The sequence below is a fragment of the Callorhinus ursinus genome, unplaced genomic scaffold, assembly GCF_003265705.2.
Source record: "Callorhinus ursinus isolate GAN/ISIS: 27379988/994484 unplaced genomic scaffold, GSC_fseal_2.0 scaffold3, whole genome shotgun sequence".
Lineage (NCBI taxonomy): Eukaryota > Metazoa > Chordata > Mammalia > Carnivora > Otariidae > Callorhinus > Callorhinus ursinus.
Window position 1 is genome coordinate 49,751,067 of NW_027397065.1, and position 15,511 is coordinate 49,766,577.

The following is a 15,511-nucleotide window of genomic DNA, read 5'->3' on the forward strand; positions in this document are numbered from 1 at the left end:
AAGACTGTTGAATCACAGATCTGTACTTCTGAAACAAATAACGCAACATATTATAAGAAAAAAGGAAAAGAAGAAGATAACAGGAGAGGAAGAAAAGGGGAGTATGTCAGAGGGGGAGACGAACCATGAGAGATGATGGACTCTGAAAAACAAACTGAGGGTTCTAGAGGGTAGGGGGGTGGGGGGATGGGTTAGCCTGGTGATGGGTATTGAGGAGGGCACGTTCTGCATGGAGCACTGGGTGTTATGAACAAACAATGAATCATGGAACACTGCATCAAAAACTAATGATGTAATATATGGTGATTAACATAACAATAAAAAAATTAAAAAAAAAATTGTGCAAATAAAATTCAACTCTCATATTTCCAATCTATGTTTAAAAAATATTTTATTGTGGTAAATGTAAATAACATAAAATGTAGCACTTTAACTTTTTAAGTGCACAATCCAGTGCATCACCACTATCCATTTCCAGAATGTTTCATGATCCCAAACAGAAACTCTGTACCCATTAAACAATAATCCCTCATTCTTCTCTCCCTGAAAGCCCTGCTAACTTCTTACCTCTTTTCTGTCTCTGTGAATTTGCCTATTTAGATACCTCATATAAGTGGAACCTTACAATATCTGTCCTTTGTATCTGGCCTATTTCACTTAGCATGATGTTTCAAAGTTCATGAGGTTGGGATAAATAAACCCCATGTTGTAGCATATATCTGTTCTCATTCCTTTTTATGGCTAAATAATAGTCTATTGTATTGTATGTATGTACAATACATGTACACTTTGTTTATCTGTTGATAGAAATTTGGGTTGTTTCTATCTTTTGGCTACTGTGAATCATGCTGCTATGAACATGGGTAATATAAGTGTCTGTTCAGGTCCCTGATTTTAATTACTTTGGGTATATACCTAGGAGTGAAAGTGTTGGACCGTATGATAAATCTGTTTGACTTTTTGAGGAACCACTAAATTGCCTTCCACGGCAGCTGAACCATTTTACACTCTTACCAGCAACACACAAGGGTTCCAATTACTCCATATCCTCTCTAACACTTGTTAATTTCTGGGTCTTTTGTTGTTGTTGTTGTTGTTGTTGTTATTTTGTTTTTATCATAGCCATCCTAATGGGTGTGATGCACTATCTCATTATGGTTTTCATTTTTATTTCCCTAATGATTAGTGATGTTGAACATCTTTTTCTGCGTTTATTGGTCATTCATATATCTTCTTGGGAGAAATGTCTATTCAAATCTGTTGCCCACTTTTTAACTGAGTTATTTTGGTTTTGTTGTCAAGTTGTAGAAGTTCTTTATATATTCTGGACGTTAGCCCTTAAATAGATATATGATTAGCAAATATTTCCTTCCATCCTGGTTGTCTTTCTAATCTATTTTTAATGCCCCTGTCTTTCTCTTCTTTGCATGTGGCTCTCTTTTCCCCTCACAGATCACATATTCTCAATGCATTTACACTAATCCCTGAATACCCAACTGGCTCCAAATAGTCTTCCTCATAGCATCAGTGCCCCCTAGTTCAGCTGCTTTCTCTTTCATTATCATCATCATCATCACCATCATCATCATGATTATTAGCTTACAAGCTGTCTGACATTCTAGAATGAAGTTTAGGTACAGCCTCTCAATTTCTCTTTATAGCAACTAAGAAATTTATGCTGCCAATATTCCCACTGACAGATGAGGAAACAGGTTCAAGTTAATGACATGATGAAGAGAACACACATGGTGGAAGGTTTTCCAATTAATATTTATCCACAGAAGCTCTCATATCAGAAAAGATTACATCAGCTAATTTACACTAAAATGTTAAATGACTTACCTCTAACCAGGCTATCTATGCTATTAAAGGCCATGCTTTTATCCAGTGGAAATCCTTTCATGGTGGAAGTTTCAGGCACAAAGTTAGGGATATTTTAGAGTGGTTGGTATATGCCAAATTATTCTGGATAGGTAATCACTTGTTCTTCTCATAAGCAAAGACAATTCTCACACAAGTCTCCTGACTACTTAACAGGTAAGCAAGAGTCCTCCTCATTGACAAACTCAGTCAAAGAATTACCCTTTGGTGGGAAAGCACTCAGCAAGGTTGAGAAGCTCTCTCAGATCTGCTTCTAACTGTGTGGCCTCCGTCATATCAGGTATTACATTGAGAACAGTGTTTAGCTGAATTGTCTTCCCCAACATTCATATGTTTGAAGCCTTAACCCCCTGTGTGATGGCATTTGGAGATAGGGTCTTTGCGAAGTGAATTAAGGTTAGATGAGGTCATGAGGGCAGGACCCTGGTCTGATGGAATTGATGTCTCTCTTTCAAGAGGGAGAGATCCCAGAACTCTTTCTCTCCAAATGCACATATCAGGGAAAGGCCATATGAGGACATAGCAAGAAGGCAATCATCTTCAAGCCGGGCAGAGATCTTATCAGAAACCAAATTGGCCAGAACCTTGATCTTGGACTTCTGGTTCCCAGAAATGTAAGAAAATAAACTTCTGCTGTATAAACCAACTAGTCTATGGTATTTTATTATGGCAGCCCATGCTGATGAATACATTAGCTATAGAATCTTCAAGGTCTTTACCTTTCTTCCAGGACTTATTTTTCTGTTTGATGACTATAAAATACCACTCCACCCTGGGTCATCTAATGCTAGCTCATCTGCCTAGTAAGAGAAGGATCAGTGGTTTAACACATCCAGGTAAGTGAAGTCAGGAAGACACCAGGTCTGCAAGCCGTGCATATGTTTTATCAATACTGACATGAGCAAAATACCTGGATCATTAGGATAACTTCCCTCTTTGGATATTATATGGATTAAATGAGCACAGAATGTGTCTACCACCAACATACTGAGTTTTCCCCTGAGATCATGGGATTTTTTTTCCTTCTTTACCCTAAATTCCTATAAATGTGCAGTACCATAGATTTGTAACTAAAACTAAAGGTTTTAAAGTCACTCTACCACTTGCAAGCTGGATAACTTTGAGAAAGTCATTTAATCACTCTTAGCCTTATTTTGCTCATCAGGAAAACAATGGTAACAATAACTGCTAATTATTATCTCATTGTGAGGAAAAATATAACAATTATAGAGTAAAGAGAAATTCTAATTCCAGTAATAATAACTGGCTTATGTTGGACTAATCCAGCTATAAATAATAATAATAAACTGTGAATGAAATATTTTTTAAAAACATAACTATTTTAAGGCACTGAGAGTGATCAAAAGCAGGCAGTAACTGGAGCGTATTAACTCCATGAAAGAAAGAAACTACAGGGGTAAGATCCATGTTTGCTTAGCTTTTTTTCCTGAGGGCATCTCTGGTTCACACAGTGCAGATTCTAGTAGTCCAGCAGAAACCTGCAGTCCTATTGGCTAAATGTGCCAGAGGATTTCAGTGCTATCAGAGTGGCTAAAACCTGATGGAAAAGATCCAGGAAAGAAGATACCTACAGAGTGCAAAGCACTAAAACCTTAGTACAAATACCTCTCCAATCTTTGGCCAACTCCAGAATAGAACATGTGAGGAGAGGCTCAGTGAACCCAGCTGAAATCAACCATGGAAGGCCACAGGCCTAAGGTGAGATTTCAGCTACTGCCCACTTCAGAGGAGACAGTGCTTGGGGGTTTAACCATGTTAGAAATGCCTAATAAGTACCTTGGGGGGGATGCCTGGGTGGCTCAGTTAAGCATCTGCCTTCGACTCAGGTCATGATCCCAGGGTCCTGGGATCGAGTCCCATATCAGGCTCCCTGCTCAGTGGGAAGCCTGCTTCTCCCTCTGCCTGCCACTCCCCCTGCTTGTGAGCTTGCTCACTCTCTCTCACTCTCTCTCTCAAATAAATAAAATCTTTAACAAAAAAAATAATAATAATAATAAATAAGTACCTTGGGCTTTCCATTAATGCTCCAGAAGAGCTATAACATATGGTAAAGACTCTCAGAATTAAGGGATTCTCACAAGGATTAAGAGCAAATCAGAAACATACACACTCTAAAGATAAATAAAACCAATCCTTCACAAGTTCAATATGATCACTCAGTAACTTCCTAGTAGAAGAAAATTTTTTAAATAATAAGTATCCACAATATCCAACATTACTTAATGTGAGAAGAGAAAAACATGACCCAAAATCAAGGGAAAAGGCAAGTAATAGAAATAGACCCCCAGAGTGCCCTAGAAGTAATTATCAGACAAGATATTAATACAAATATTAGAAATGTGTTCAAAAACTTAAATGAAAAAATATAGTCATAATGAATAAAAAGGAGGAATGATCAAAAGGCAAATTTAAGTTATAGAAAATAACCAAGTGATAATTGTAGCAATGACACACGTAATATTAGATATGAAATATTCATTAAATGAAATTAACAGCAGAATGAAAACTACAGGCAAAGGGGTTAGCAAACTTGGAAGGAGATCAATAGAAATTATTCAATTTTTAAAAAGGAGGGAATAGTATTTTGGGAAAAAGACGAACAGAGTCTCAATGACCTAAGCAGCCTAATGTGTATAATTAGAAACTCAGAAGGAGATGAAAGAGAAAAATGAAGAAAGCGTAATTGAAGAAATATGGTTGAAAACTTCCCAAATACTGTGAAAAAGATCAAATCAGAGATAAAAAAAATCATAGCAAACCCCAAGTACAATCAATATAAAGAAAACCACATGTCAGAGTTAAACTCCTAAAAGTGAAAGATAAAGAGAAAAATCTTAAAAGCAACCAAAGACAAAAGGCAAAAGGCACATTACATACAGAAGATAAAAATATTATGGTGGCCGATTTCTCATTAGAAAGAATAGAAGCACTATAAGCCAACGGAATGGCATCTTAAAGTTGAGAAAAATAAAATTGTTAATTTATAAATCTATATCCGGTGAAAACATCCTTCAAAACTCTCGGTAAAATAAAATACATTATTCAGATAACTAAATGTTGAAAGAATTAATTGTTAGTACATCTGTACATACAAGTGGTAAAGAAATTTTTTCAAGCTGAAGGCAGAGGAAATGAAGACTGAATGAAACCTTAGATTTCTAGAAGTATAGAATATCAGACTGGTAAATATGTGGGTCAAAATAAAATTTAGATGTTTATCTTCTTCTAATTTCTTTAAAAGAAAATTGACAAATTCTAGATTTACATTTTAAACTATAATACAGGAAAAAGTCTTTGCAACTTGAGCGAGGCAAAGATTTCTTAGATAAAGCAAGAAAAATATGATTTAGAAAGGAAAAAAATTGATAAATTGGACTTTATCAAAATTCAAAATGTCTCCTCTGCAAAAGACACTGGCAAGAGAATGGAAAGAGGGCAGACAGGGGAACTATTTGCAAAATACATGCCTGACAGGAGACTTTTATCCAGAATATATAAAGAACCTTCAAACCTCAATAAAAGTAAACAAGCCAATTTTTTTAATTGAGCAAAAGATTTGAATAGACATTTCAACAAAAAAGACATGTGGACGACAACTAAGCACAGGAAAACAGGCTCAACATCATTAGCCATGAAGGAAATGTAAATTAAAACTATACAAAGATTCTACTACACATCTATTAGAATGATACCCTCCCACAGAAAAAAAAAAGAAAAAAAAAAAGAGGCAGGTACTGGAGAGGATGTGGAGTGTTCCTAATTCCCCAGGACTGCCATAACAAATTACCACAAACTGGGTGGTATAAAACACAGAAATCTGTTCTCTCACAGTCTGGAGGCTAAAAGTCCAAAATCAAGGTATTAACAGAGACATGTCCCTTCTGAGGACTCTCAAGAAGAATCCTTCCTTGCCTCTTCCTAATTTCTGATCATTGCTGACAATTCTTGGTGTTCTTGGTTTGTCACTGTATGACTCCAATTTCTACCTCCATTTTCACATAAGTGTCTTCCCTCTATTTGTATGTCTCCAAATCTCTCCTTAGAAGGATACCAGTCATTGGATTTAGGGCCCACTCTATTCCAGTCCGACCTCATCTGAACTTCATTATATCAGCAAAGACCTTATTTCCAAATAAGGTCATGTTCATCAGTACCAGGGGTTAGGCTGTCAACATATCTTTTGGGGGACACAATTCAACCCGCAACACAGAACAGCTACAACTTTCAGAGAGTACTGGTAGAAATGCAAAATGGTACAACCATTTTGCAACAGAATTTGGCAGTTTCTTATAAAGCTAGGTATATACTTACCATATGACTCCAGCAACCCTACTCTTAGTCACCCAAGAGAATGAATATTTATGTGGACACAAAACCTCTATGGAAATGCTTACAGTAACTTAATCATAATAAGCCAAACTCTTGATGCAATAATATGGATGAATCTCAAAGGTATTTTGCTCAAGGAGAGAAGCTGGTCTCAAAAATTAAATATATGATTCCATTTATGTAACATTCTGGAAAAGGCAAGCTATAAGCAGAGAGAACACATCAGTCGTTGCCAGGGTTGGAGTGAGAGGAGGATTTAGCTGTAAGAGAGCAAGAGGAAGTCTTTTCAGGTGATGGGACTGTTCTGTATCCTGATTGGGGGGGTTGGAGTGGTTACACAAATCTACAGTAGTTAAAATTCATAGAACTATACACCATTAAAAAAGTTACTATATGTGACTTTAAAACATAATTAAAAAAAAAAAGAAAAAAACACAGTTAGATACCAGTACATACCTACTAGTATGGCTAAAATTTAAAATATCATCACCAAAAAATACTAGCAATGATGGGAACCAGTGAAACTCTCTTGTACTGTTGGTGGAAAACTATTCAACACTTTCTTAAAACGTTAAACAAAGTCTCACTTCAAGTCCCAGCAGAAAAGAAACCCCATATGAACCAAAAGATAGATAGATGATAGATAGATAGATAGATAGATAGATAGATAGATAGATAGATAGAAAATCTTCAAAGCAACTTTATTTCTAATACCTCAAAACTGCAAACAACTATCTATCAACAGGTACATGGTTTAAAAAAATGTGGCATATTCATACAGTAGAATACTACTCAGCAATAAGATAAAGGTATTAAAACCTACAATAATATGGATGAATCTTTAAAAACATGCTGTTTTTAAAGGGTGCTTGAGTGGCTCAGTTGGTTAAGCAACCAACTCTTGATTTCCGCTCAGGTCCTGATCTCAGGGTCATGGGATCCAGCCCCATATTGGGCTCCGAGCTCAGCAGGGAATGTGCTTCTCTCCCTCTCCCTCTAGCCCTCCCCCTGCTCTCACTCTCTCTCTCTAAAATAAATAAATCTTTTAAAAAACGCTGATTTAATAAAACCAGACTCAAATTCTAATGCACTTTATGATTTCACATAGATTTAGTCTTTGAACAGGCAAAACTATTATATGGTATTAGAGAGGGAAACGGAGGCTGAGTTTGAGAAAACTAAGACTGTCTGGCATGCAGCGCGCACGAACTTACTGGGGTGGTGGAAATGCTTTCTATTTCTTGACTGGAATCATGGTTACATGGGTGTACATACATATATTTTTCAAAACATCAAATTGTACACATATGATTTGGGGATTTCACTATATGTACGTTTTATTTCCATAACAAATATATAATACGCACACAGCAGGACAACCATCATTTCATCAGGCAAACTATTTCGTTGCGGTCCAGCTTATGTTGACCAAAAAATCCCTTTCTCTAATATTTACATTTAGGCCTACCAGAGGACCTCACAGTATAATAATGACAAGCTCTCTGCCTCGTGGCAGGGGTGCCATTGGCCATGGTGGAACAGGAACAGGGCTGGGACTAGGCTGAGGTAGGAGAGGCGCTTGCCTCAGGGGCCATATCTGAGGAGGAGGCAAAAACCCAGTAAACAAGACAAACAGTATCTTCACGCAATATTTTCAGAAATCAAATAAGCAAATTACAGCCCACAGAGCAAACCACAGTCCACCAGGGCAAACCTCAAAAGCTTAATGAAGATTTTCTCTTAGGACTGAACCATGGGATTACATTTCAAGCTTCACCAAACCATAGCCTATTTTTTAAGGGATATTTTTGTTTGTTCTTTAACAACCCAGAAGCTAAGGCCGCCTACGCCGGAATAACTAATGAATCCACCTGCCAGCATGCCCTGAAGGCCGCTTTTCCATCAAGCAAACTTGCAGTCAGTCTTCTAGTGATAAAGCAGCCTCAAGGATTAGAGCTTGCCTTTTCAGAAAGTGACAAAACAGACCTCCTGGAGCAAAGATGTCCTTAACCAGCGGTGATGTTGCCCGGCCCCTTGAGGAGAAACAGAAGAGGAGGTGGGAGGTTCAAAGCAAGACAGTATTTGCTGCTTTAGGACCCTCCCCCATCCTTTCACTTTCTCATCTTTCATTCATTAGGACCTAAAGCACAGGGCTCCTCAGAGCTATCATTCCTTTAGCACCTACCAAGTGCTGGACACTGTGCTTGGTACTTGTCATATCTATTTCTTCACCTTCCTAACAGCCTTGCAAAGAAAGCACTGTTATTTGTTTTGACTCTCTAAGACTCAGAGATATGAAGTGTCTAGCCCAAGGTCACACAGCTCACTTGGGTGGTAGGACTAGGAGTCAAAATCTGTGTTCCTCTAAGGTCAAAATGGTGCACTCTTCAACATGCCCCCAGATGACAGCCTTGGACCCAATTCCTGCAGCAGTAATTCTCCAACTTCATTTACTTAACGTCATCTTGATTTTGCTGGATCTGTGTACCATTGCCATGATCTGCACTATTATATACGTAAGATTTCTTTTATAAATCAATTCATAAATTTTAAGTAGAACTGAAGTAAAATTTTGAAGAAATTTTAGATCAATTCATGAATTGAAAATGAGTATCATTTGTCATAAGTGCAAAATATAGACAAGGAAAGCACACAAGGTCATTAAGTTCTGGCCAGGCACTCTTGCCTACCAAAAGCTCTGACCCTGAGACCCATACATTCTGCTAAAAAAAGGACACAAACAAGTGCTAGAGAGGTGTTAAGGTCAAATTAGAATCCAACAGAGACTTTTCCTTTAATAGAATCAGAAGAATGAAAGAAAATTAAAGAGAATTACTTTTTTGGAGCTCCAATCAATGTTAACTAATTCCATGTTTGGGTGACACCAAAATTCACCTTGAGTATCACCAGTGGCTGATGTTCCTCACACACTCAAGTGCCACAGAATCTTTTAGATAGTCGTGCAGTGTCTTATCAACAATACATTCCCTCTGAGTCACCATGACCAAAGTCCTTAGGGTGACAGGCAGTTGGGAGACCCATATTGTTGTCTGGGTGATAGGATCTGAGGCAAATTATATCAACTTTCTGAACCACGGTTTCTTTTCTCTCTCTCTCTCTCTTTTTTTTAATGTTATCGCTATGCCCAACATGGGGCTTGAACTCACGACCCTGAGATCAAGAGTCACCTGCTCTACCAACTGAGCCAGCCAGGTGCCTCTGAACCACAGTCTCCTTATCTATAAAGACAAGAACTATTCTTTCTTTTATTCTATAATCCCTTCCAGATCTAAAATTCCCTAAATTTAATCTCATCTTGCCATTTATATTATTTTTCCCAAATTCTTTTATTTAAATTTTATTCTTATGAATTAAAGCTCTCTGGCCCTCATATTTGTCTTTGGTATAGGACAAATATAACTTACAATGGTAAGATTTGAAAACCTTAACAGTGATCAGTCTGTCCAATTGCTTTAGATTATGACTTAAGTAGAAGGTCCTCGAGTATAAACTCACTATTCGATTCAAGTGTCACACAGAAAAAGTACCTGGAGCCAGACAAATGAATTCTAGAACCAGGTCTGCCCCTCACATGTCTGTAGGAACTTGAGCTAGTATCTTACCCTCTATGACCCTCCGCCTTATATAAACATAGGTGAATAATTCTTATCCTCTCCTACTTTACAGGATTGTTGTGGGAATAAAATGATCTCACTGATGAGAAAATACTTGAAAAAAAGACACCCAAGTTCAACATGTCATAGGATTATTCTTACTATCAAATGAGGTAAGAGATGTGAGGGCTCTTTGATAGTCTTATATAAATTGTCAGTTGACCTTCTACAGGTCAGTTAGTCTCTCTGGGCCTGTTTTCTTATTTAAGTAATAAACCCACTTAGGCCTCTTTTATCACTAAAATTCTATAGTTCAAGGATTGATTGATTGTCAAATACGATTACTGTTACCCCACAACGTATCACAGTCAGGATCACAGAAAAATAGATAAGAAAGACAAATGCCTAAAATGAAAGGAGCGCTAGGATTCGAGGCAAAAGTTCTGGGTTTGCACCTCAGCTTTGCCAGTCCCTAGGTTTGTGGCCTTAGGCTGGTTCCTTTCTCTTTCCAAGTCTCCACATCCTCATGAGTAAAAAGAAAAGTTGGGCTAAATCACTGTGGAACAGACCTTTGCTGTTTATGCCTCTCCAGCATCTATGCCTTTTTCTGTGATAACTCCCCACTGCTCTTCTGGAGAATTAGCCCTGCCCTAGTCCTCATCCATGTGGTTCATGTGGCACTAACCCCAGTCCCTGGGCCTCCATGATCCCTGCAACATACAATCAAGGCCTGACCAGTGCTGGTTCCATTTTCCTGGCCATAGCGATTGACTCAGGGATGCGCATTCACCCAAAATGGTTCATTGAAACCATATCCCAGATTCCGCTGGAACTCTTAGGAAGAAGCTTTTTTCCTAAGGGATTGTAAAACGTAGCGATAATACAAACCTGGAGTCTTCCTGGTAGTCATCTGTCTCCCGCACGGGAAGAGGCTTCCTGAGAATGATACCAACTCAGAGGAAAGCAAAGAATAATGGGGGATCCCTGATAACATCATCCGGGTTCCTGGATCCAGCCCTGTCTGAGGACAAACACCCAGAGTTGCCTAAGCCCGTAAATCATCTTCTTGGCTAAAGCTAGCTCCAGTTTGTGTCACATGCAAATGAAAAGAACTCTGACTGATAAAAAGAAGTTCTCAGACTCACCCTGAAGAGTCCTGGAAGTTCCCTAATGGTGCCTTCTGGGCCCTGAAGTAAGACAGGGCAGGCCAAACTGACAGGAGGTAGGGCCCACGTGCCCCATTTAAACAGACCACCCTCTCCTTTACTGGTTTTATACACTGGGTGTCAGCTGGGATTTGTTTTGAGGGCAGGTTCCAAGAATACTTGACTTCATGGTTTCCCGAAGATCTCTCTTTCTGGAAGCCAAAACATGAACTTTTAAGAGGCAGGGTTTTCTTGATTTTAACCCCTCCTAGAGTAGCGGACAAAACTCAGAGCCCTAAAAGGGGGGGAGAAGAAAGGACTGTCAGTAACTAGAAAGCCTTTTCCCTGTTTAAAAACAAGCAGCCCAGCTCAGCCCAGCTGATAGCCACCATGTCTGCCCAAGAATGCCAGACATTTCGGCTTTTTAAGAGAAGAGAGATACTTGGATTTTTACATGGAAATCTTCTGATTTAAGCTCTTGGCAACTAATTTAGTAGAATTTTACGTCACCTTTCAGCCAAGCAAGAGATATCCGCAAACTAAATTCAAAATGTGCATCATGATACTTGTTTACTGAATTCAGAAAAACTCTTCAGTGGGTCTCAGAGTTCCAGGACATCATATGGCAAACTTAATACATATGCGCACATATGTGTTTTCCTGGGGAGAGCTCCAGAGTTTCCAATTAGACTCTTCTAGGGATCTCCATAGTCCAGAAAAGGTTAAAAACCCCTGACCCACTGAGAGGAGATTACCCCAGAGGTGTTGCCAACTGTGAGTGTGCATGTGAGATGGACCACTGTCTCCCCAGAATTCTTTTCTTTCAGAGCTAAAAGGTCAATCCCTCCTCTCGCGTTCCTCACTCTGCCCTCAATGAGAAAGAACATTGTATTACCATCAATTGTTACTGTGCTCAGCCAGCAGAGAAATAAAACGTTCATGGGCTGTTAGTCCAGCTTCTACCCTAGGCAGAATTTGCCTCCGCTCCCCTCTGGGACAAGCAGGTCACAGAGACGCACACTTGTTCTTGGTGAGAGGCGGGGCCGTTGCGGGACTGGTGCCCACCAACTGGTGTTAGGGAGCAGGTCATGTCCGCTCCCCTCCCGAGAGCAACTGACACCAGAGGACACTCATGTGTTGGCTCACACCTTTGCTCACTCACTCATTCCTTCATTTACCAAGTAAGCACACTGAGGACCTCCCGTAGACGGTACTGTGCTGGAGCCCAGGATCGCAGAGACTCTGCCCGGTCCTTGAATTCACAGCTAAATAATTCTTTATTGTTATAATACACTTTTCAATTTACTCTGCAGACTCACTCCTATGATTTCATTTGATTTTCACTATCGCCCTTGCAACCAGAAGGCCATGGAAATTAGTCTCATTTTACAGATGAAACCGAAATTACAGAGGGTTAAATTAGAGCCAAAGTAAAGGTTGAGCCAGGTCTAATGTTGCTGTTAGCCTAAATCAAAAAGCTGTAAATTCCGTAATAACAAGAGACATGATTTCTACCCAATGTGTCAGTATTATTAAGGTATCAGAACTCACTTACCAGCTTTGGAACAGAAATTTTAAAAGAAACAGGCCTCCACTAAGTATGAGAGCATGGCCATCCGTGGGAGGTCAGGAAACAGAGAACAAGGGCCTTGTAGAGTTCATCCCCGTTACTAGGAAAGAAATTATTACTGTGGTTGCTATTGATGATAGCACTGATGATAACTACAACTGCTGGAACACTTACTTGCTCCAGGATAACCCAGTGTTCCAGATTTCCTAGTACTAGGGAGTTTCTGAGATGTAGGACTTTCACTGCCAAAACCAAGATAGTCCTGGACAAACTGGGAAGGCTGGTCACCCTGCCTCTGTCAGAGACAGCACGAGAGCATTCAACGCGTCCTCTCACTCCTTCTTCCTAGAACCCAAAGCAGACGTCAAATTAGCTTCACTTACCAATGACAAAACTGATTTCCTAGAAGGTGAAGTGGCTGACTTAAGCAGCAGAGCCAGGTTTAAACCAGGTTCATCTAACCCAAAGCCCTGAGCCTACCAACCCCTTAAATGAAAATACTAGCTCCTTGGAGGTAAAAACCGATTCCCTTCTGTTGAGAGAGAGAGGAGAGAGAATCTCAAATCATCTGATGACATTTAAAATAAAACAAAAAGAATTGTGCATGAAATCCTGGCCACGAGTCTAACCTTGCACCACTGATGATGGAATTCCCTGTGCTGCACTGCACTGCAGAGACGGGGGGGGGGGGGGGGCGGGCAGGGCGAAAGCTACGTTCTGTGCTATACTCCACTCCGCTCCCACCATGCCACATAGCGCCCATTACACGGTCCTCACTCACTAAAAATATCTCATGCAAGCCTTTTGAAATCCTGAATGAATGTTACGATTCTTTGGGCTGTGGAGAAATGTTTTGGCCACCTTCAATTCAGTGCACAAGCTCTACCCATTCAAAGCCTAGGTTGAACAAAAGCATATATGCATTTATATATTTTCCCTGCTAGCATCTAAATTGTTCTTTGAAATGAATAAACTTCTATTCCTATCCCATAAAATCAACTTCCAGTGCATGGGTTCTACTAATCTAAAACAGTGTCCTTCCTCCCCCTGACACACAGATACCAGCTCCTGTTTTATTTTCACCATGGCAATTATGGAAGGGGAGGGGGAGGAGAGAGGGAGGGAGAGGAAGGGAGAGAGGGAGGGAGGAAGTGGGGAAGGGAGGAAGGAGAAGAGAGGAAGGGAGGAAGGAAATAGACCTACAGATATGTAATGTGTTTTATTTTATTGCCCTGCTACTTCACAGGGGAAATAATCAGATTCAAATGAAATCATAGCTGAGATGTTTTGCATGCAACTAGTAATAATAATAAGCTTTATACCTGTGAAGAGATGCTTAATATGAGACCCTAATTAATTAAAAACCAAAACGTCTTGCAGTTCATGATGCTCTCTCTCCTTCAGTAGCAAAAAAAAGACTTGTACTTTACAGATGAATAAACCCAAACTCCACTTCAAGCCCTTCTTTTTGCCAAAAGACGGAGACTAGAGTGGTGCTCTTGCCCAGTCCCCTAAAGGCCACTCTTATTAAATATTCGTTGTGTTTCTTTTTTTTTGTTTTTAAGATTTTATTTATTTATTTGACAGAGAGAGACAGCGAGAGCAGGAGCACAAGCAGGGGGAGTGGGAGAGGGAGAAGCAGGCTTCCCACCGAGCAGAGAGCCCGATGCAGGGCTCGATCCCAGGACCCTGGGATCATGACCCGAGCTGAAGGCAGACGCCTAACGACTGAGCCACCCAGGCGCCCCTCGTTGTGTTTCTTAATGGGGGTTGGGGGTATTGTCGTTTTGGATGGAACCCGTTGTTGTTGCATAGGGCAGGATTATTCCTTACATCACAGGAAAATGGCATCACTGACTTCTTGTCTACGAAATGTCAGCAGCGCCCCCGTCTGTTGTGACCAACCAAATGGCTCCAACAATTCCAGATGCCCCGTGTCGGGAGGGCAATAATACCCTGGCGAAGAACCCTGCCAGGACAGCAGGTGTAAGAATGGTCTACAAGCTATTCAAGATCTTCATCACAGGGCCCCTGTGCATTGGAATAGCCTTAGCCCATCATGCCCCATGTCCTACTCTACCTCACCCACTCCACAAACACCCACGGGGCATTCTGAGTGCTAGAGACCCACCGGTGAACAGGAAAAACAACGTCCCCACCCTTGTGGACATTCTAACGAAGTCAGGAAAGGCAGGCAAAGATAACGCGAAGTCATAAATAGATTATTTCGGGGAAGGCTAAGTGTTAGCAGGAAAAGCAAAAGAAGCAAAACAGTGAGCTGCCAGCGAGGGAAGGGAAGCAACTGCAATTGGCAGGGTGACCAGGGGAGGCCCCTCTGAGGAGGGCACATCTGCGTCAGGGGAACAGCCATGCAAAGAAGGGGAAGAGAGTCCTAGGAAAGAAGAGCCAACATGGAAGACGTGAAACAAGAGAAGTCTGGTGGAGCAGGACCAGCAAGAAGGACAGTGTGGCTACAGCAGAATCAGCAGGGCTGGGGCACCTGGCTGGCTCAGTCGTGAAGCGTCTGCCTTCGGCTCAGGTCATGATCCCAGGGTCCTGGGATCGAGCCCCGCATCGGGCTCCCTGCTCCGCGGGAAGCCTGCTTCTCCCTCTCCCACTCCCCCTGCTTGTGTTCCCTCGCTCCCTGTGTCTCTCTGTCAAATAAATAAATAAAATCTTTAAAAAAAAAAAAAAAAAGAATCAGCAGGGCAGAAGTAAGGAGATGAGGTCAGAAATGTTGGCAGGAGACAAATCATGGAGGGTCTCGCGGTTTCTCAGGTTATTTCACGCCTCCGTGTCTTTGCTCCAGCTGTTCCATCTGCCTGGAATGCCCTTCCCCTTCCTGCCACCTCGAAAACTTGGTTTTGTAATTTCCTCTGTAAAGCTTCCCCTGATTCCTCTAGGTTTCAACTAACGACCCTCTTCTTTCCTGCTTCTCCCATACTTGGTAC

General features: G+C 40.6%; 1 long non-coding RNA gene across 1 annotated transcript in view; it reads left to right on the top strand.

Annotated features, from left to right (window-relative positions):
* The window catches only part of LOC141371442 (uncharacterized), a 90,325-nt gene that overhangs the window by 19,768 nt on the left and 55,046 nt on the right, over nt 1-15,511 (top strand). The window contains exon 2 of the long non-coding RNA XR_012376395.1: nt 9,919-10,018. This is a non-coding gene — a long non-coding RNA (uncharacterized lncRNA). The remainder of the gene's footprint in view (nt 1-9,918; nt 10,019-15,511) is intronic.